Source organism: Rhinolophus ferrumequinum, chromosome 23 (assembly GCF_004115265.2).
Source record: "Rhinolophus ferrumequinum isolate MPI-CBG mRhiFer1 chromosome 23, mRhiFer1_v1.p, whole genome shotgun sequence".
In the NCBI taxonomy this organism is placed as follows: domain Eukaryota; kingdom Metazoa; phylum Chordata; class Mammalia; order Chiroptera; family Rhinolophidae; genus Rhinolophus; species Rhinolophus ferrumequinum.
This window is the reverse complement of record NC_046306.1, coordinates 36,962,943-36,986,456: the sequence shown is the minus strand read 5'-3', so window position 1 is coordinate 36,986,456 and position 23,514 is coordinate 36,962,943. Positions and strand designations below refer to the sequence as shown.

The 23,514-nt window shown below is 38.8% G+C and overlaps 1 pseudogene; it reads left to right on the top strand.

The window, feature by feature from the left end:
* Positions 1–23,077, top strand: part of LOC117015798 (deleted in azoospermia-like) — a 32,025-nt pseudogene extending 8,948 nt beyond the window's left edge.
* Positions 23,078–23,514: the final 437 nt, after the last annotated feature.

Here is a 23,514-nt window from a genome sequence, read left to right as displayed (position 1 = left end):
GTGCCCAAGACTTCTTCTGTAACTACCATGCACCAAGCCACAGTCTTGGGTATGTGGAGTGTAGTCAGCATCTCAGCTATACTTACTCGGGGCACTGATTGACTTAAAGGTGGAAGAAGTTTCAGAAAGTGAGCCCAGGTCACCAAATGCCTGCTTCATTCCACTTCAGGGCCAGACACCTGCAAGTGTGTGTGTGACCAGGTAAAGCCTGTTTGTTGGTAAGACCCAGGAGATGATTACAGTATGGTCTATAGGTCCAGGCTATATACAGGATTGTAGTTGGCATTCCTTTGTCCTGATTTGTTGTATCCCTGTGAGAAATCTATATATTTCTTTCTACTAAAACTAAAACACAAATCTTTGTGCTCATTGTTACAGCGGGAAGCCAAATCCATTCCCGTATATTCTTTTAATATATGTGCTGCTGAAGCAAGCACACCCGTATATTCTTAAATGGAGCCCCAAAGTTATCCATTGTACTTTTAATTCCACAAAGTTTTATTCATGTGCCCTTAGAGATGGTCTCTGCCTTGGCAGTCACAGTCTAGCAGAGAAGATGGCACATTAAAAAGTAACTAGAACAAAGTATGAGTACTGTATATAGTATGTTCATTCAATAAACATTTATTGAAAATGCTCAGGCCCTATGTAATAGAAGTTATAGAAAGTGTAGATATATGACTAGAATGTGTTAGAAATATTTAGGAGCCAGTGTCTCATTTTGGAGGAAGGGAGGTATTCTGGATACGATTGCTTCATAACAAACCACTCTAAAACCGAGTGGCTTAAAATAGCCATTATATTAAATTCGTAGATTCTGTGGGCTTTCAGGCAAGTCACAGTGGGAATGGTTTATCTCTTCTTCTCAATGTCTGAAAGACAATAAGGCTGTAGGTGACCTCATGGCTGGAGACTGAAGTCATCAAAGGCTCCTTCACTCACACGTCTGGCGCCTGGGCTGGGCTGACTCAAAGACTGTCCCCAACTGGGACTGACAACCTACCTGTGACCTTTCAATGTGATTTTAGCTTCTCACAGTAGGGGTGTCAAGAGAGTGAGTGTTCCAAGAGAACCAGGAGTAAGGTCTTTTGTGTCCTAGCCACAGAAGTCTTGTAGTGTCACTTCCTGTGCATTCTATTGTTTATAAGTGAGTCACTAATGCCAACCCAGATTCAGGGGGTGGGACATAGATGTCACCTCTCAATGACGGGACTATCCAATAATTTGTAGACATGTTTTAAAACAGGAGATACAGAGCTTGCTATTTGTCTAATTAAGTTCTATTTTTACCTTCTTAGTAACAGACTCTATGTTGTTAGATAGTTAACTCAGTTTTTTTTCTTTCTTTAAATCTACGTTTTCCAGCCTCCCTGGAAGATGGCAATGCCCGATATAGGTTAAGTAGAAGCCATTGGATAAGAGCTCTTGGAAAGTTCCTTAAAGGTATAGTTTTCTGAAAAGTATCCCTGTTCCCTGTTCTCTTTCTTTCTTCTTTCTGTCTGGAATGATATAGTTAGATCTCCAGTAGCCATCTTGAGATCATGAAGCAATCTTAGGATAGAAGAGGATGTCAGTAGAAAAATGAAAGAAGACTGGGCCCTGGGAGACATTGTGGCACCATGGAGCTAGCCCTGACTTCTACATTTAAATTTCATGTTATGGGAGAGGAAACCAAACCTCTTCTTTGGTAACCTCTGTCACCAAAATCAATCCCTAACTGACAGAGAGGATCAGAATTATGGAAAAGAGGAAATGTCATTTATTTTTGTAAAGTCATAATTTTATAAGCATTTGCTAACCTGAGTAGAAATAATGGACTTTCAACAAAGTCAAAAGATGTAGGGTAGGGGCGGCTGGTTAGCTCAGTCGGTTAGAGCGCGGTGCTCTTAACAACAAGGTTGCCAGTTCGATCCCCACATGGGCCACTGTGAGCTGCACCCTCCACAATGAGATTGAAATAACTACTTGACTTGGAGCTGATGGGTCCTGGAAAAACACACTTAAATAAATAAATAAATAAATAAATAAATAAATAAATAAATAAATAAATAAATACCTAGGGTTGGTAGCAAATGGATGTTTCACAACAAATTGTAATTAATTTCCCCTTATCCTGTATCCATCCCAGTGAGTAAAGAGGCACAGAGAAACTCTAAGTAACTGTGCAAATGGTCAAGAATTACTCGGATCATTTTAGCTGTTTTTGGAAATCTTTACACATCAGTCAATGATGAAGTATCATAATTCCATGATTATGACAGTGATGTTATTCTTGACTTCGTCTGAGAATAGCACATTGGGATGTGGTCACCCCAAGTGCCAGGAAATGAAACCAACATACATTGTAAGGGATCAAATTGTCTGAAACAACTTACTTTCAGAGGGTCCAAGAAGGATGTGCAGTTTCTTAAAGCAAATAGGAGATTATTTTTATTTCCTGGGTATACTGTCCAAAGGAAAACTAAAATAATAATAATAATAATCAAGATAAGCCAAACTCTGTACGTTTAATTTCTGACCATATATCCCACTGTCACCTTCCGCTGCTTTACTGAGAGTAAATAAAGCGTGGTGGTAAACACCACAGGCTCCCAAGTGTAGGCTCTGAATATCCGTGTGATCTTGAATTAGTAACTTAGTCCCTCTGTGCCTCAATTTCTTCAATAGAAAATGGCTATAAGAAAAATGGTAATAATTTATGCCTTCTTCAGAGAGTCATCATAAAGTTTAAAAGTGATCAGCCTTGAAAAGTGCTTAGAAGAGTGTTTGAAACATAAGAAGAATTCAATTAGTGGCAGTTATTGCAAATGCAAATTTTCAAAATACGTCTGTATCATTTAGAACATTATAGCTCCTTTGTGAGCATGCATCTTGCCATTTTCATGTGGTGCTAGTAAAATGTACACATAATCAGTGCTCAGTAAATACCTGCTGCTTAAGTTGGTTGAGTATAACCCCTTCAAGTTAGTTGGCTTACACATAAAATTGGAAAGTATCAGGGCTGGGGAGAAATTTGATTTTTTTAGATATTACATCACATATTCATGATTCAGAAATTCATTTTGATTCACTCATGATTTATTTTATTTTTCAAAATTAAAAAAAAAATCTTCATTTAAAAGTCTAGTAGGGAATTAGAGAAGTAAACAAATCCACTTTCCCTCAAGTTATTTGATGCTGGGATAATATTTGTCTAGGAAAGCCTTTTATTGTAGCTAATCTTTGGATGCCATTCTGTACTCATTACTAACTTCTCCATCCACCCATCCATTTATCCACCAACTTGTCATTGAGCTCCTACTATGTGCCATTGTCAGTGCTTGGCAATGGGTCCATGGTGTTGCATAAGTACATGCATGTCCTATGTCCTCATGATGCTTACATCTAGTGGAAAGATAGATGTAGAATTGCAACACAAGCAAATGCTCTGAAGAAAAATAGGTACAGTGACATTTCCTGAAGGCACATGTATATCTATATATGTAGATATATGCATATGTGTGTGTTCACATATGTGTATCCTTAAATACATATGTGGAAATACACAAATGTCCAGCATGTTTTGAAATTGGGGTGTCATGAATTTTGTTGGTCCACAGTTACAATCTAAATTGCTATTTTTATGTTATATTGGGTTGAAAGTAGATGACCACTTTTTCTTTGCGTATATTCTTCTGTTGCTTCTTTCAAACTATTAATAATAGTTGACATTGGTTTAGTACTGAAAGATACTGTGTTACAAGTTTAAATATTCCCCAAAACACTGTGAAGTAGAAAATACCATTATCCGCATTTCCAGATGAGGGACTGCAGCAAGTTGAGTTCAGTATCTTGTCCTAAGTCAGCCATGGCAGCTGGTGTCTTCAGCCCTCTACTTTTGTCTCTTCTCATCACACATAGTAGAGAAATAGATCCTGTGGAAGAAAGAAGTGTGCAGGATCTATATGGAGATTCAGGGAACAAGGAGGTGGTGACAGGTCAATCTGTACCATAAGAGGTGTGCTTGGGAGGGCAGTAAGGTTGGAGTCTTATTGGCACCAAGTGGCTCCTGACTTTCCCTGAGCATGCTGGGCTGCTTCTATTATTTCAACAGCTCCTTCTGTTCAGATGTCCTCTTATCGCAGCCCCTCGTTAAAGTTTCAGGCATGAATGACGAGCTGTCTTCTGGACACTTCTTGTTGTCCAGCCTTTCAATTTTAGTAGGACCAAACTTATCATCTTCCTTACCCAATCTTCAGTTTCTCTCCGTTCTCTCATCACCATTTATCATGAATTTCAGATTCATAATCAACTTCCCCACCCCCAACATGAAATGAGTTGATTGCTTTTCAAAAACATCTTGCTTATCCTCAAGATGCTTTAATCCGGTGGTTCTTGTCTAATGATGATTTGGCTCCCAGAGTCCCCTTGGAGACTTGTCTTTCTCTACTGACATTCCTTGTCTCTCATTCTTAGAAATATTTGTCCCTGCATTATAACCCACATGTTTGTCCATTCCTCTCAGCGTAGATGTTGAGAATCCTTTCCATGCTTGAAATGTGAATGGCTCTAGCCACACTGACAGTCCCAAGGGATTTCTGTGACAGAAAAGTATGTCAGATTTCTCCTCTGGGAATAGACACTGATTTTGGCAGATTTGGCACTCTTTGAAAATTGAGCTTGGCAATTCCTCAAAAGCACTTGGACCGTCCCCAATGCCATGCTACAAGGTCCTCCAAAGAAACTGGCTTCCAACTGCCCTGAAGTAATCTGTGAGGGAAGCCAGCTGCTAAGAGAATCTGAAGCCAATTTTTCAGGGTCCTGTGCCGGGGTATGTTTCTGTGCGATGTATGTTTCAGGTTGTATAGGTGGGGGCTGCCTGCATGTGCCCAGGTGGGTAGACAGGTAGCATGTAAAATACCCAAGGCACTGGGGTAGTGGAAGGATGTCCAGCCAAAGAGAATGAGACTACAAAAAAGTGATTGGGGGTCAGCCGGGTGGCTCAGGCGTTTAGAGCTCCGTGCTCCTAACTCCGAAGGCTGCTAGTTCGATTCCCACATGGGCCAGTGGGCTCTCAACCACAAGGTTGCCAGTTCAATTACTCGAGTCCCACAAGGGATGGTGGGCTCCGACCCTGCAACTAAGATTGAACATGGCACCTTGAGCTGAGCTGCCTCCCAGATGGCTCAGTTGGTTGGAGCACGGGCTTTCAACCACAAGGTTGCCAGTTCAATTCCTCGAGTCCCGCAAGGGATAGTGGGCTGCGCCCCCTGCAACTAGCAACAGCGACTGGACCTAAAGCTGAGCTGCGCCCTCCACAACTAAGACTGAAAGGACAACTTGAAGCTGAACGGCACCCTCCAAAACTAAGATTGAAAGGACAACAACTTGACTTGGAAAAAAAAAAAAAAAAGGTCCTGGAAGTACACACTGTTCCCCAATAAAGTCCTGTTTCCCTCCCCCAATAAAAAAAAATCTTTAAAAAAAAAGTGATTGGGGCACTTTTTGAAAGACTGAATTTAAAAGACAACTGACTTCCATGTCCACCCCAAATATTAATGACCATTAACATTTGTGAAGAACTTAGTGGGTATAATAGCATCTCATTTAGTCCTTAAAAGAATTCTAAAGGAAGCTATTATTATCCCATCATGCACCTCTCCTTGAGAGCATTTGTTACAATGAAATTATGCATTTCTTTTGAGGATTTTTCTTTTTTAATGGTTGTCTTCCCTATTAAGTACAAGAATCATGAGGACAAATCTTCACTCAGTATTCTATACCCAGCATCTACAGCAATGCCCTGAATGCAGGAATTCAAAAAGCAAATGATTGACCCTATGATGAAGAGGTGACATATATGATAGTTGTACTTAAAACATTATCTAAGTTAAAACACATCCCTGACAAATGCGCCTCCAGAACTTATATTTTGTAATGAAGAGATTTTATTATTATTATTACCATTATTATTAATTATCTTACTTTACACCTAATGCACCAACAGACTTTTTAAAACCTTTTTATTTTAAAATACTTATAGATTCAGAGAAAGTTACAAAGAAGTGTACAGAGAAGACCCATGTCTCTTCACCCCTCTCTTCCTCGATTTTGAAATCTTGCATAAATATAGTACAATTCCAAAAGATTTTAAAAGAAGCTGTGTTTTAAAAGTGAAACTGAAATAAATGAAATCAGTATCTCGAAAAGATATCTGCACCCCCATGATCATTGCAGCATTATTCACAATAGCTAGGATATGGAAACAACCTAAGGGTCCATCAGCAAATGAATAGAAATTACACACACACACACACACACACACAGAGGGTGCCAAAAAAATGTATACACATTTTAAGAAAGGAAATAACTGTATTAAAATTGTAATACTCAATATGTACTGATAACAAAAATGAATACAAGTCATGCATATACATTTTTTTGGCAACCCTGGTATATACATACATTTTATATACACTCATATATACACACAATGGAATATTATTCAGCCATAAAAAAGGAAATCCTGCCATTTGTTACAACATGCAATGGATCTTGAGGGTATTATGCTAAGTGAAATAATTCAGACAGAGAAAGAAAATACTGTATGGTATCACTTATATGTGGATCTTAAAACAAACAAACAAACAAAAAATAACACCAACAAACTCATAGATACAGGGAAAAGATTAGTGGTTGCCAGAGGTGGGGGCATGGTGGGGGTTGATGGGAGTGGGTGAAATGGATAAAGGGGAGGGGGCAAAGGCACAATTTTGCAGTTATAAGATTAATAAGTCCAGGAGATGAAATGTACACCATGATGACTATAGTTAACAACACTGTATCATATAATTAGAAGTTGCTAAGAAAGTAGATTTTTAAAAAATTGCAACTATATATGGTGATAGATATTAACTGAGCTTATTGTAGTAGCCATTTTACAGTATATACATATATCAAATCATTATGTTATACACCTAAAATGAATACAATGTTATATGTTAATTATATCTCAATTTAAAAAAGCACATGAAGAATAGAATGAGTCATACACGATAAAGCAGACCACCTCTCTTCATTTGGAGGCTGAAGGCTCATCCTGTAAAACCCCTTTCCATGATCTATCTGGATGCTCCCCTCTGCACTTAACTCATGTGAACACAGAGAGCTATTGACAGGTGCAATTGACCTGGGCCGCAGAAGCACACTTAGTTGCTCCCCACCTTCCATGGAGGCTTCAAGGGCCTCCTTGCCCTCCCCCCAAGAGTTGAGAGCCCTGCCTCAGAGCTGGTTTTACCACTTTCCTGCAACTCACTCTCAGCACTCATTAGCAATAGAACTTATGGAATAAAACTAAAATTTTTATCACTTTTGTGAATAGTATTTACTAGAATGGAAAATTGAGTCCCCCACCCCTTGCAATGTATGTTCTTGTCACCAAACAAACCTTGGAAAGCATTTGACAAATCAGAAGCCTAGCGCATGTTTTTCTTTTACAATGCACCTAAGGCAAGGTAGCCCGGCCATCCAGCCCACCTACCCCTCCTTAATGTGGTAGCTCTTTTTCCATCCCCTCAAATCAAGTTCCCTTTGGGGTAGACAGGAGTGAAGCTCACAGACGGGATGAAAGCATTTGATTTCTATAATATCCTGTTAACTTAGCACCTATCCGAAGGTGTGGAAATTGTTTACTTGTCCCCCCCCCCCAGTAAAAAAGTTGGAAGATGAAAGCAAGGATTGTGACTCACATGATTTCTTCAGTGTTTCTGTATTCAGTGAAGAATGAATTAAGTCAATATTGAATGGCAATGTCTTGATTTATTTTGAATAGAATTTGAAATGATGAATTGTTCATCTTCGCCAGTTCATCTAGACTAATTAAAATGTATGCCCAGCCTTCCCACGTGTCTCATTATCTCTTGGTATCATCTTGGCATTGCTTTGGGAGCAGAATAGGCATGATTTAATTTCTAATGCGTTGTCTCCTCCTGCATCTTCCTCCTACAACTGCTCATGGGCCAGGGTGCAAGGAAAGGAACAGATGCAGGGGCACAGGGAGAGACCTTTGTGTCATTGCAATGCTGAAGCACAGCGGCCTTTCTGGGTGACCGCAATCTCTAGGAAATTATAGAAAATTGACTGTGCCAGACATCCAGGGTCCATTCAAGTTCAGTTGCTCCCCAAAAATGACATTTTTAAATTTTCTGTTTTGCTTTGCCTTAAATTATCTGACTTTGTTGTCCGTATAATGTCCAAATGAATCTGACAATTATCCATGTATTTTAGTACTGGTTATATGCACTGTGGGCCGCCCTGGGATTGTAAAAGGAAATGAAAACTTATTTCTGATTATTTGACAAATTTTAAATTATTTTTAAAATTTAGGCACTTTTCATTTAGTTTAAGTTACTGTGTCTATTGAATATTCTGGGATACTTCTGAATCTTCACCGAGGCAGACTACTAGGGTCACAAAAGCACAAAGGTAGAGAGAGTAAAATTCAGCTTTGTCTAAATTTGTGATTCTCCTAGAGACTTCTCAGGCAGATAATAGACGCCAAACATTAAAATTAGAAATTCCTTAGGCTGAGAAAAATAAACTTGACAATCAATTTTATAAACAATAAATACTGAGTTATATCATTTGGGGCTCTCTTATTCTACAAATAATGTCACCTGCCTACCATGTTGAACTTCTATAAACAAATGTAAACCCAGGTCCTTTGGGGTTCTGGGAGTGTAGCATTTCAACAAGAATGATTGATGTGTCTCTTAGATGTGTCTTCTATCATTTCATTTCTATGGTTTTAGTAGTCTCCAGTCCATTTTGTATCATTTTTCCCCAATTTATTAAGTACATATGGATTGATGGACCTGATTCTAGGTTCCATGGGGTTAGGACAATATGAAAAAATAAAATACACAGTTCTGTCTCCTGAAGTACTTGTTCTTTTAATTTACACCAAGTTGAACAAACATATTACCACCAGAAAGGGAGTTCTATAAAGACCGGTATGTTGATTCTGGAATGTGTTGTATAGTTACTCTCAACATTAGCCCAATAAATACGGCACTTTAAGTAGATATTTTTGGCCATTAACAAGTGAAAATGGGTCACGTTAAATGAATGACACTAATAAAGATTTGTATTTGCAGCATTTCATGTGAAATATGACGCACAACCAAGAAATGGAAGTAAGAATTTTTTTATCTTGGTGAAGATGATCCCGTCCTACCATGGATAATGGATCCTATCTTTCTATGTGTACTGAAATGAAGTCGACAGGGCAGTAGTCTAATAATGGGTTCCTCCCACTGAATATGCCCCATCAGGGGACAATTCCTTCCCAAAGTCACATATAAAAAGCTTTCTTTCTCATTTCTTTTTGGGTACACAATGTCTTCATTCTCTTTGAGGTGAATAGTACTAGTATCAAATCTAGATGCGTAATTTGAAGAGACTTTCAGTATGTGTCCTGTTCTAGTGCTCTGAAGATATTTCCTGGTACTGTTAAATATAACTGCATATATTTAGCCAAACATTTATTGGAATTTCCTTTTTCTTGTCCACAGCAGTCAATGTGATCATGCTGTAAAATAGAAGGAGGAAAATGCTTATTTCCATATTTATTTTGTGTGTCACTTCTCCCCTAAGTGATTGATCATTTAAAGCAAGGTATTTGGCATTCTTCTCGAAATGTGCTAAATTAGTTCTCTTTCCCTTCCACTTCTGACTTTCAGCATAGAGACACATATAGTGATGTTAAAAACAAAATCAAACCAAATAAAGCTTTTATTTTGGCTTTATTTAAAAGCAACTTTATTGCTTTTACCAATACAATTTAACCATTTAACATGTACAAGTTCATGGTTTTTAGTATATTCACAGAATTGTGCAACTTTCGCTACTAATTTTAGAATGTTTTAATCACCCCCAAAGAAACACTGTACCCATTAGAAGTCACTCCCCATTCTGCCCTTCCCTAAGACTTTGGAAACCACTAATTTACTTTCCGTCTGTATATATTTGGCTACTCAGCATATTTCACATAAATGGATTCATATATATACTTGTATGATCTTTTATGACTGGCTTCCTTTTCTTAATGTAATATTTTAAAAGTTTATCCATGTTCTAGCATGTATTAGTATCTCATTTCTTTTTTATTCCATTGTCGGAAATATCACATTTTATTTATCTTTTCATAATTATAGACATTTGGATTGTTTCCATTTTTTGGCTATTATGAATAATGCTGCTATGTGTATTTGTGTATAAGTGTTTGCATGGACATATCTACTTATAGCTCTTGGATTTATCCTTAGGAGTAGTATTGTTGGTAACTCCTCCCATAACTCTACGTATAACATTTTGCGAAACTGCCAGACTGTTTTCCAAAATAGCAGACAATTTACCATTCTCAGAGCAAAGGGTTTCGATCTTTCCATATCTTTGCCAACAGTTATTATTGTGAGTCTTTTTAATTATATCTATCCTAGTAAGTGTGACACGGTCTTCATTTTTTTAATTTGCATTTTCTTTTTTTTAAATTAAAGTTTATTGGGATGATAATTGTTAGTAAAGTTACATAGGTTTCAGGTGTACAATTCTGTGATACATCATCTATGTCACATTTTGTGTTCACCATCCAGAGTCAGTTCTCCTTCCATCACCATGTATTTGATCCCTTTTACCGCCATCTACCACCCTACTCCCCCTCCCACACTCTGGTAACCATTAAACTATTTTCTGTGTCATTGAGTTTTTGTTTCTTCATTTCTTTGTCTTCTTCCTTTATTGTTTTCAGTTTTATATACCACATATCAGTGAAATCATATGGTTCTCGACTTTTTCTGGCTGATTTATTTCACTTTGCATTATAATCTCAAGATCCATGCGTGTTGCAAATGGCACAATTTCATCTTTTCTTACGACAAAATAGTATTCCATTATGTATATATACCACAACTTCTTTATCCAATCATCTATCGAAGGACATTTTGGTTGTTTCCATGTCTTGGCCACCGTAAATAAAGCTGCAATGAACATTGGAGCACATATATCTTTACTGATAAATGTTTTCAGAGTTTTGGGGTAGATTCCAAAGAGAGAGATTGCAGGGTCATATGGTAATTCTATTTTTAGTTCTTTCAGGAACCTCCACACTACCTTCCATAACGGCTGCACCAGTCTGCATTCCCACCAACAGTATATGAGGGTTCCTTTTTCTCCACAGCCTCTTCAACACGTGTTACCATTTGTCTTGTTGATGATAGCTATTCTGACTGGGGTGAGGTGGTTTTTATTTGCATTTCTCTGATGATTAGTGATGTTGAGCATTTTTTCATATGTCTATTTGCCATCGGTATGTCTCTTTGGAGAAATGTCTCTTCAGGTCCTCTGTCCATTTTTCAATTGGGTTGTTTGTTTTTCTGTTGTTGAGTTGCATGAGTTCCTTGTATATTTTGGATATTAGCCCCTTATCGGAGGCACTGTTTGCAAAAGTCTTCTCCCATTTTGTTGGTTGCCTCTTTATTTTGTCGATGGTTTATTTTGCTGTGCAGAAGCTTTTTAGTTTGATATAGTCCCATTCATTTATTTCAGTTTTTACTTCCCTTGTTTTTGAGGTCAAATTCATAAAATCCTCTTTAACCCAAGGTCCATAAGTTTAGTACCTATGTTTTCTTCTATGCAGTTTATTGTTTCAAGTCTTATGTTTAGGTCTTTGGATTTGTATTTTCTTAATGACTAATAATGTTAAGTATATTTTCATGTACTTATTGGACATTTGTCTATATATTCTTTAGATAAATGGCTATTCAGATCCTTTGCACATTTTTAAGTTTTTTTTTTTTTTTAGGTAAAGCAATTTTTTCCCAAATGTACAATTTTATAATATCTCATCTGTATATTGCATTGTGTGTTCACCACCCAAAGTCTAATATCCTTCTGCCACAATAAGTTTGACCCCCTTTACCTTTTTCTACTTTACCCCAGCAGCCCCTTTCCTTCTGGTAACACTAAACTATTGTCTGTGTTTATGAATTTTAGTTTGTTTGTAGGTTTCAGTTTTATATCCTACTTATGAGTGAAATCATATGGTTCTAGACCTTTTCTATCTGACTTATTTCATTAGCATGATATTCTCACGATCCATCCATGTTGTCACAAATGGCAGTATTTCATGTTTTCTTATGGCAGAGTAATATTCCACTATATGTATGTACCACATTTTCTTTATCCAATCATCTATAGAAGGACATTCAGTTGTTTCCTTGTCTTGACCACTGTGAATAATACTGCAACGAACATAGGGATACATACAAGTATATCTTTACAGATAAATTTTTTCCAGTTATTTTGGGGTAGATACTCAGAAGAGGGATTGCTGGGTCATGTTGTACTTCTAGTCTTAATTTTTTGAGGAGCCTCCATACTGCTTTTCACATGGCTGTACCACTTTACATCACCAGCATCAGTGTGTATTCAGGGGTCCTTTTTCTCCACAACCTCTCCAACATTTGTTATTACATGTCTTGTTAGTAATAGCCATTCTAACAGGTGAAATGGTATCTCATTGAAGTTTTGATTTGCATTTCCCTGATAACTAGTGAGGTTGAGAATCTTTTCATATATCTGTTAGTTGTTTGTACATCTTCTTGGGGGAAATATCTGTTGAGGTCCTCTGCCCATTTTTTAATTGGATTATTTGTTTTTTGTTGTTGTTGACTTGTATGAGTTCTTTATGTATTTTGGATATTAGCCCCTTACTGGAGGTATTGTTTGCAAATATCTTCTCCCATTTGATCAGTTGCCTCTCTGTTTTGTTGATTGCTGAATTCATTGTCTGATTCCCTTAGCAGACATATGAATTGCAAATATTTTCTTCCCTTCTGTGCATTGTCTTTTCACTTTCCTGATGGTCTTCTTTGAAGCACAAAGTTTTTAATTTTGATAAAGTTTAACTTATCTATTTTTTATTTTCTCACTTGTGTTTGTGTGGTCCTATCTAAAAAACTATTGCCTAACCCTAGGTCACAAAGATTTACTCCTATGTTTTCTTCTAAGAAATTTATCATTTGTAGCTCTAACATTTAAGTCTAAGATTAATTTTGAGTTAATTTCTGCATGTGATGTAAAGGCGTCTAACTCATTCTTTTGCATGTGGATATCCAGTTGTCCTAGCACCATTGGTTGAAAAGACTATTCTAGCAACTAAGTTGTCCTGGCACCCTTGTCAAAAATCAATTGACCATAAATACAAGAGTTTATTTCTGGATTCTCAATTATATTCTATTGATCTATATGTCTATCCTTATCTGGTACCACCCTGACATCATCGTTGTAGCTTTGTAGTAAGTTTTAAAATTGGGAAGTGTGAGTCCTCTATCTTTTGTTTTTCTTTTGCAAGATTGTTTTGTGACTATTTTGGGTCCTTTGAATTTTCATATGAATTCTAGCGTCAGCTTGGTCGTTTCAGCAAGAAAGACAGGTGGGATGTTAATAGGAACTGTAGATCAATTTGGGGAGTATTGCCCTCTTAACACTAATAATATGTCTTTCTATCCATGAATAGGATGGCTTTTCATTTATTTACATTTTTTTAAATTTCTTTTCAACAATGTTTTGTAGTGTCCAGAATTTAAGTTTTTTTTTTTTTTAAATTTATTGGGGTGACAATTGTTAGTAAAATTACATAGATTTCAGGTGTGCAATTCTGTATCACATCATCTATAAATTACATTGTGTGTTCACCACCCAGAGTCAGTTCTCCTTCCATCACCATATATTTGATCCCCCTTACCCTCATCTCCCACCCCCCAACTCCCTTACCCTCTGGTAACCACTAAATTACGTTCCCCAGATTAATTTTCAAACCCCGTGGCCATCCTGTGGTCACCGACTGCCCTCCAATCCCCTCACCCTCCCCCCCACCCCCACCCCCCCGCCCATCTAGCAACCCTCAGTTTTTCCTCTTTGTCTCCATATGATCTCACTTATTTGCGGAATCTAAAGAAAAGAATAAGTGAATGAACTAATCAGAAACAGTTTTGGAGACAGAATTTAAGTTTTGTACTTAGTTGCAGTTATTCCTAAGTATTTTAGTCTCATTGATGCTAGTGTAAGTGGAATTTTCTTAAATTCGTTTTTGGAGTGTTCCTTTCTAGTGTTCAGCAATACAATTTATTTTTGTCATTAATCTTGTATCCTGTGATCCTGCTGAATTTGGTTTTCTATATGTAAGATTATGTCTTCTGCAAATAGAGATAGTTTAATAATTCCTTCTAATCTGACTGCCTGTATTTTTTCATTATTATTTTTATTTTTTTGCTTACTGCCTTCACTATAACATCCAGTGTAAGAGGAAAGATTTCATGTTTATTATGTAGAGCTGCTCACTGTCTATGTTGGAATGTTCTGGGTTGTGAGATATAGATATACAGATAGAGACCTAATGATCTAAGAGAGAACAATCAGATGTTATTCACTGGCTCTTCTTTTGCTTTTTATTCCCTTTGTTTTTTTTTTATGTTTGGCCCTCAGCTAAGGAATTATGAGCTAGCCATCCATATTCATCAGTTCTATTATCATCATCATGATATCATCAACAGTCTCCTGAAAATCCCCTCTCTTGTTTTATTTTTGTGTTTTTCCTTTTTATTTCTAATTCTCATATCCATTCTCCTTTCCCTCTTTCAGGCACCCATTCTAATGTGCTGATATACATCTCTAACATGCATGTACCCTTTAAAAACACTGTTGGTTTTTATTTGCATGAGTTTTAATGTACATAAATGGTATTAGAGATGATATTCTGTATATCTCAGTCTGTTTCTTGATTGCTGATTTTTTTTTCCCTTAACATTTTGTTTTATTATATCTCCATGCTGCTGAATGTACCTTCATTCAGTTGCTTCTAACTGCTTCATCATATTCCATGGAGAATCCACTAATTTTGTTTATCTTATCCCAGTGTGATAGACTCCAAATTGCTTCTGTCCACCCCCTGGCACCACAAACAATGCTGTGATAAAGATCCTCATTAGTTATTTTCTCACAGACCTGTCCAAGAATTGCTTTGGGATATTCAAGAAAGGGATTTCTTCTTTTTTGTCGTACACATAGTTACTGTCATGAAACATCAGTTTATTTTCCAGAATAATTGAGTTTGCATTTCCAACAGCAGTGCATGGAAGTTCTTTTCTTGGCCTACCCACAAACATTTGCCTTTACTTTTTTTTTTTTAAGCTTTTAAAGTTTTGCTATGCTTTGGGATGCCATGTGGATTCCTGTTTTAATTATCAGTTCTCTGATTTCTAGTGAAGTAGAGAATTCTTTCATGTGTTTTCATTTTTCTTTTTAAACTTTTCAAAAAAATTTTTTTACTTTAAGTATGTTTTTCCAGGACCCATCAGCTCCAAGTCAAGTAGTTGTTTCAATCTAGTTGTGGAGGGCGCAGCTTACAGTGGCCCATATGGGGATCGAACCGGCAACCTTGTTGTTAAGAGCACTGCGCTCTTATCAACTGAGCTAACCAGCCACCCCACGTATTATCATTTTTCAAACTTCCCTGTCTGTGAACTGTTTATCCATATTCTTCAGTTCTTCGCCCATTTTCTATTTGATTTCTTTGTTTTCCCTCTTGATTTGCAAGAGTTATTTATATATTTTAAATACTAATCCCCATCAATTTTAGATAATTGCAAGTATCTCCTCTCAGGTGATCATCAGTCTGTTTTTTATTGATACTATTATTCACAAATATATTTTAGTACTGTGGAGCTAATAGATTAAAAAGATCACAATGGTCTAAGCTTGTTGCTTGAGAATATATGAAATATTTCAGAAGCATGAAAGATTAGAGTGTCCATCCTCTCAGATCCAAAAGAGGCCCAGTCACCAGCAACAAGATTCCAATGATGGCAGCTGTTATATTGTAAAATGTATACACACAATACACACACACACACACACACACACACACACACATCACTTCCCTTTTTAACTGACTAATTTCTTTGTTCAGTTCTCATTGACTTCTTCTCATTGGTTTTCTTTCCATATTCTTTCTCTCCCCTTTATTTTGAAGCAACTTTGCAAATGAATAGTGATCACTACATTTAAAAATAACCAACAGGACATGCATTACAATGACTGCTATCAAAAAACAAAAAAGGAAAGAAAGAGAGAGACAGAGAGAGAGAAGAAATGTTGGAGAGGATGTGGAGAAATTGGAACCTCGGTGCATTGCTGGAGAGAATGTAAAATTATGCATCCTCTGTGGAAAAGAGTATTATGGTTCTTTAAAAAATTAAACATGCAATTTCCATATGATTCAGCAATCCCAATAAAGGTATATATCAAAAGAATCAAAAGCCAAGACTTGAGTAGATATTTTTGATACACCTATGTACATAGCAACATTATCCACAATAGCCAAAGATGGAAACAACTGAAGAAAAGTCCACCAACATGAATAAACAAATGTCGTATATACATACAATGGCATATTATTTAGCCTTAAAAAGGAATGAACTTCTGACATATGCTACAATACAGATGAACTTTGAAGACATTGTATTAAGTAAAACAAGCCAGTTACAAGAAAATACTGCATGATTCCACTTGTACAAATTACCTACAGCAGTCAAATTTATAATAGTCAAATTCACAGAGACAGAAAAGAAATAGTAGTTGCCAGGGCAGGGGGAGGGAAGAATGGGTAATTAGTGTTTAATGGGTACAAAGTTTCAGTTTGGGAAGATGGAAAAGTTCTGGAAATGGATAGTGGTGATGATGGTTGTATAATAATGTGAATGCACTTAATGCACTGAACTGTACACATAAAAATTGTTACAATGATACATTTTAGGTTATGTATATTTTATCACAATTAAGAAGAATCACCAATGGAAAACTTGGTGGCTATATACGTTTGCTGCACCTACCTACGGAAGTGAATTAAAGATATGTTGATTCTAGGAGAAGCAGCAGGTCACAGGACCTTTTCCTCCTGTTTGTGTAGAGGTGTGCAGGACTGGGCTGAAGGCTTCTGTTTGGTAAAGCCCTGGGATAGAAAAACTCTTTGCAGTATAAAGCCGGCAATCTGATACCTAAAAATTAGTTAGTAGGTGTGGTGACAGGCTACTGTTGAGTAAAGCAGGGCCAGGGGTCAGGACATTAATGACATGGTTGGCAGGGGAGAAAGGGTAAGAGTGAAGATGCTGGGAGCTCTCCGGATATCCCACTCTCAGGCACGCGTTGGTGATGTGTAAGAAATTCACGGGAGCACCCAGTGTATGTCAATATCAAGTATATCCTTAACTTGTCTAAGTAAACACTTGCCCTCACAGCATGCATGTGTCTGGGTGTCTTATTTCTGCTGGTCCCTGAGAGAATGGGGGTCTTGGTCTCTCAAAGATGGCAACCTGCATATTCCCCAGGGTGCCTGGATACGTGCTATCCAACAGCTCTCTGAAGCTAATGGATCATTACAGCATCATCTTTTTCAAAAGGCAAAATACCCAGGGATAAGGTAGACCTAGAAAAATCATTTTCCTAGGAAAGAGTTCAAGGAGATAGGAGGCTGACTATGGATGATGAACTGATTTATAATTGTGACAGGCTAATATTGTTCCTTGGTACTGCAACAGGCTTCAAGCACGGAAGAGTTCAGAAAATAATCTCTTTAAAAAAGATGAAGCACAGATAATTGTTTTATTTTGTCTGAACCAAATAGGAAATCACATCCCAAACACTTTCAATCACTCTGCGATGTCATTACCCCACTCCATCAAGGCTGCTTATAACCTCTGACAGAGACGAGAAGACCTCCATGATGGCATTTATTTCAGGGAAATAGATGTATCCGTTTTTTGTGTGACCTTGGAGAGGAAACATTTGCAAGCTGAGAATTGTCCACGGAAGCATCCCTTTTGGTGGCTGTGTGTGGGAGTGAAGTTGACATGCTGTTGCTGGAATTAAATCTCTTTTTGAAAATAAATAAATGGGAGAAAATGCCAGGCCCTTCCCACTTCTCTTTACCATTCTCTTCTCCATTCAAGTTCTGCCTGGTGTCACTTTCTATAATAAGCAGAGAAAGAAATGGGACTGGGTGCCCTACTCTGGAACTTCATTGGTATCTGATCTTTGTTACATACCCTCCAGTGTGCTGATGTCTGGCTACCCTGCCCTTATCTTCCCCCTGCCTTGGACCATCTGGTACTGAGAATCCCCTGAGAAGGCTCTGCTTATACGGACCCCAGTGAGCAGATGACCTACCAAGTACACTCCCCTTTTGGTTTTTTATTCCACTGCTGACTATTTTAAATTTACTTTTTAAATGAAGAATTATGCATAGCCACACAGCCAATATGAGAAATACAAAGTTGTAAAGCTTTCCAACTCCACAGTTCTCTCTGTAAAAAGATGCAGCATCTCTAAGGGGTTTTCCAGATTTAGAGTTTGAGGATTAGCACATTTAAAAAGACAAATCAAATGCTCCTCTTGCTCTCAAAGAGTTGGGAAGCAAAAGGCACATAGATAAAATGATAGAAAATAGTGGTTGAGGTCCTAGGAACTATAGACACTCAAATATACGGTGGCTGTCATTACATAAGCATCATATATACATTATGTAATTGTGCATATATATGTATATATGCATAATTTGTTTATGCATATACACATATATTTGCATAAGTAGATAGATATCTATCTATACAGATATACTTGTATATCTGTATAGATACAATTATATCCTGAAAAATCGTATAAGTTATTTCTACTTTACAGATGAAGCACTTAAAATTTTATGAGTTCAAGCTACTTGTCAAGGGATACTCAAAACTGAGATTCCAACTCAGATGGTCTGGGCCCAATGGAGGCATATTGTTTTCACCTGCCCACTATCCATCTCTTTTCTTCTGGTGAGGACATTACTTGGCCTTTTAGGGGGACCACTCTTCCCCCACATTATGCAGCCTTCTGAGAACTCACAGTCAGGTTAGGTAGACCCTCTCCTATGAATCTGAATCCTAGAAGGAATGACATAATGATAGCTGGGCTGATTCATCCCAATGGCTGTTGCCTAGTTGCCTAGAGAAACTGTTCCAGTGTTCCTGCGTTGCAAACCCTCAAGGCCACATTGGGCCATGTCCATCCTGAATGCTCCTTCTTCAGGGTGTCCCTCCATGCTGTGTAGGTAGACATGGTGCGTAACAACAGTGCCCCGCTCAGATCCCCCCTCTAAGACTGGACACTTGTTTTCCTGCTGCCAGCAGTGTTGGTCCCTGATGGCTCACAGCTGAGGCCCACTCAGCAATTGACCTCAGCCACACAGAGCTTCCTCGCCTAAGTTCAGACCCTCTGCCAGGGGATAGCCTGCAGCGGGGTACAGAGGCCCAGCCTCCTTGCCTCAATCTTGACAACCTTGCAGGGGGGGTCCAGAGCTCCCCTTAGGATCAACTGAAGCCTCTGTGCAGTTACATTACTGTTCGACTTCTCTCGTTTCTTTTACTCCTTCATAGGTGTGGCTCCTGTGAACACTCCCATTACACCTGGTATGCAAACCCTCATTGCATAGTCCAGAGAACAAAACTTAAGACAGCAAATCTGAGTAACTTCTAAGACTTCCAACCAAAGACCCCTCATTGATTCAGCCAGGTCTGTGTACCCTGCTTTAGTCTGCTCAGGCTGCCATAGCAAAGTAACACAGACTGGGTGGCTTAAAGAGCAGAAATTTATTTCCTCACAGTCCTGGAGGCTAGAAATCTGAGATTAAAGTATCATTGCAATGGACCAAATGAAGAGACCTTTTATTATAGAAACTCTAAATTTTCTTTTTTCCAGTGTTTTAACTTTATAACCCCTGATTGTAATCATTTTTTTCCCCTTAATCATAGACAATAGATTGTTTTTAACCTGAATCATAGAAATCTCCTACTCCCCGCTTTAGATAATTGCCCTAAAACTTGTGATCCATACATGTTGATTGTAATCCCTGAAGCCTAATATTCTTTCCAACCCGTTCCGGACCTAGCTCCTGGACAATTATTGTCATCTGAATAACCAACCGGTTAAACATCCACAAGCTCTACAGAGCTGACGGATTTTCCATCATGTAACCACCTTACATTTATAGCTTTGAGCTCTGCTTTTTAAAGTTAACACTTTTAAATTTATTAGTTAAAATCTATTTTTCCTCATTTAGGGCCCTTGGGGATACAGCTGATACCCCAGAAAGATTACCAGTCCCTCAAAGAAGCCAACACAGCCTTCCGAGCAGACCTCAGTCTTCCAGGTGGATCTGGAGACCCCTTCCTCTCATCTGAGATCAGACAGGGTGAGAGTTCTGCTAATCTCCTAATAGGTAGGGACAGCTCTACGCCCCTGCCCAGCAGGAAGCAGATACAGAAGAAAAGACCTCTTGTCCCTCAACTTCCCATAGAGATTTAATGGGGATCACTTCTCTCAAGGGGAAAAAAAGGCAGGCAGTTAGAGATAGGCATCACGTCTCAGCATTCTTGCACGTCCAACACAACCCCTAGAATGCAACCACCCAAAGGACCTCCCCTCTCCACCCAAAACTTCCCCTACCCCTATGAGGAACAAATGGGGACAAAATATCCAACTAGATTGAACCGGTCATTCACACCTGCACAGTGAAGGCCACAATGACCTTCATTTCACCTGGGCCTCATTATACCCTCATTATAATATCATACATATTCCTGGAAGTTCATTAACATTAGAACAGACTGAATTCTGGGAAGGAACATGCAAAGTTTAAAAAGACGAGGTAATAATAGCCTCTTGTCAGTCACAGGTGTCAATCAAATGGTCCCATGCCTGTAAAGAAATGACCCATTTGAGAGAAAATGTAGTAAAAATTACCAAGGCCTCCTTCGTCGGGGCCCTTGAGCCATTCTCAACTGCTCAGGTCTGCTCCAAACTCTTTGGAGTGTACTATCTCCTCTAATAAACTATTCTTTCACCACTTTATTTCTGTGTCTCGTTCAATTCTTTGCTCCAGACGCCAAGAACCTGGACACTGCTCCAAGGAGGACTCACTCTCTGGTAACATCATTGTGGGGACAGAGCCAGGAGCACAGTTTCCAGGCTCAGCCTCACATAGAAAGGTGCTGGCTCAGGTAGTAAATGGCCAGCAACTGTGATTGGATGGCCATCAGCTGTGGCTAGTTGTCCGTCAGCTATAACCAGTGAGCCATTGGCCACTAATATAACTGCCGTGGCTATGCTAGCAGAAAAATGGGGGCTAGCAAGAAGATGGTGGCTGAGCTAGCAAGAGCGGATTGCAAGTGAGGTTGGTTGGCAGAGAGAAGTGGACGGCAGGTTGTGGATAGTGTGGCTCCTGCTTCCTGTGTCTCCAACCCAGTAGCCAGAGAGACTATAGTGGTATGACTCCCCATCTATGGCTCCGTGGGTGTTCCTTTTAGCCCTCACCATGTCCTGTGTTCTTATGTGGGGAGCGGGACCAGAGACCCCGCCTGACACCCCGCACGACAGCCATCTTCTTCCCATGTCTCCACATGGTCTTCCCTCCGTATCTGTGTCCTAATTTCCTTTTTCTTATACGAACACCTATATGACCTCATTTTAACCTAAATGCCTTTTTAAAGACCCGATCTCTAAATTCAGTAACTTTCTGAGGTACTGGGAGTTAGGACTTAAACACCTTAATTCACCTCCAAAACCTGAATTCCTTCCCGCACAACTCCCTGTGCTTTAGCTTTATACGGTCCAGTATCTAGGCTGAGAGCAGATGAGTTTGAATGCTTGAATCTCTGAGTACTTAACTTCACTCATTGGCAAATTGGATACAACTGCAATATGTTACTCTAAATCATAATGAATAATATCAATGTCAGTACAGGATATATAAAATAGAAAGTGGAATTAAGATGTACTCATTTTGAGTGAAAAAAGACTGCTGCCTCCCTTTTGATGCAGCCGAGATATCAAGTCAATGGGGGAAGATGGATGGGTCAGTGGGGCCAGGATAACCAAAAGTCATGCTAAAGTAAATGAAGTTGGAGCTTCTTTGTAATTGTTATTAGTGTGAAAAAGAAAACCATGAGAATTTATTTTGTAATTTTGGTATGTGTGGGGACAGAGTCCCAGAGAGTAGTTTTCAGGCTTTCATTCTCACATGGAAAGGTGCTGGCTTGGTTATTAGATGACCATCAGCTGTAATCAGATGGCCATCCGCTGTGGCTGGGTGGCCATCAGCTGTTACTAGTTAGACATTAGCCACTAATATAACTGCCATGGCTACGCTAGGGGATTGGTTGGTTGGTTGGCAGAGAAGCGTGGATGTGGACTGTGGATTGTGTGAAGTGGGCTTCCTGTGTCTCGCCCGGCCACCAGTGAGACTGGGGTGCAGGAAGACCCCTCATTGGGTTACTGGCAGATGTTTGCTTTTGTGTCTCCACCAGCCACCAGTGAGAATATAGTTGTATGAGTCCCCTATCTATGGTTCCTTTGGTGTTCCTTTATGGCCTCGCCATATCCTGCCTTCTGGTGCGGGGAGTGGGACCAGAGTCCTTGCATGACATACGGGAAGTACCTTCCTAAGAATATCACAAAACCCAGGAGCAATTTCTTAAAAGGGATAAACTCAACTTCATAAAGAAATCACCACTTAAATCCTGAGTGATGTGCAGCTGACTAAGACTAGAGACAAAGCCACACGGCTGAACACTTTCCCTTTCTTCCCCAAGCTGATCTTCCGTCAGGTGTTTGACAATAGCAGCATCTACAACACGGAAGTGCTCGACATCACAGAGAAAAACAATACTCTCACTTCCTGGGAGGTGTCTGCCATGTTACAGCTTGTGTCTGCTGATGGTGACCCACCTGTTACATCAGCACCCCGTCTATCGTCAGTGACTACAGCGGGTCCTGGCTTTGTCTGTGGACACTGATTACACCTTCCCACTTGCTGTAAAGGTCAAGGCCTTTCGTGGCTAGTTCATCTCCATTTGTGGCTGCTGCCCGATGGCTGCTGCCCCCACTGCTGTTCCTGTTGCTCCCGCAGCCACCAGAAGAGGATATGGGATTTGTTCCCTCTGACTAATCACCAAAAAGCAACCAACTCATCCAGCTTTCTTTGTGAGACAAAGAGATAAAGGCTTCCTTCTCTTTTAAAAATCTGCATAGAAACAAAAACACAATAAACAAAGCCAAACTTGTGGGAAACTATTTATAATAAATACTACTGAAAATGCTAATTTCCCCAATTTAGAATTTCTACAGATTAATAAGGAAATAATCCAATGAACAAATGGGCAAATGGTGGAAACAGTTCAGAGATAAGGACATAAGAATGATTCCTAGACCTTTTTTAAAGTACTCAACTTCACTAAAAATAAGAGAAAGTTCCATTAAGTTCAATGAAGATAATTTGGGATACTGTATTTTAGCTATCATAATGCTAAAAAACAAAAAAAAATCAAAAAATGTGAGCATACAGGATTGTTGAGGGTGTGGGGAAAACAGGCACTCTCATGTAAC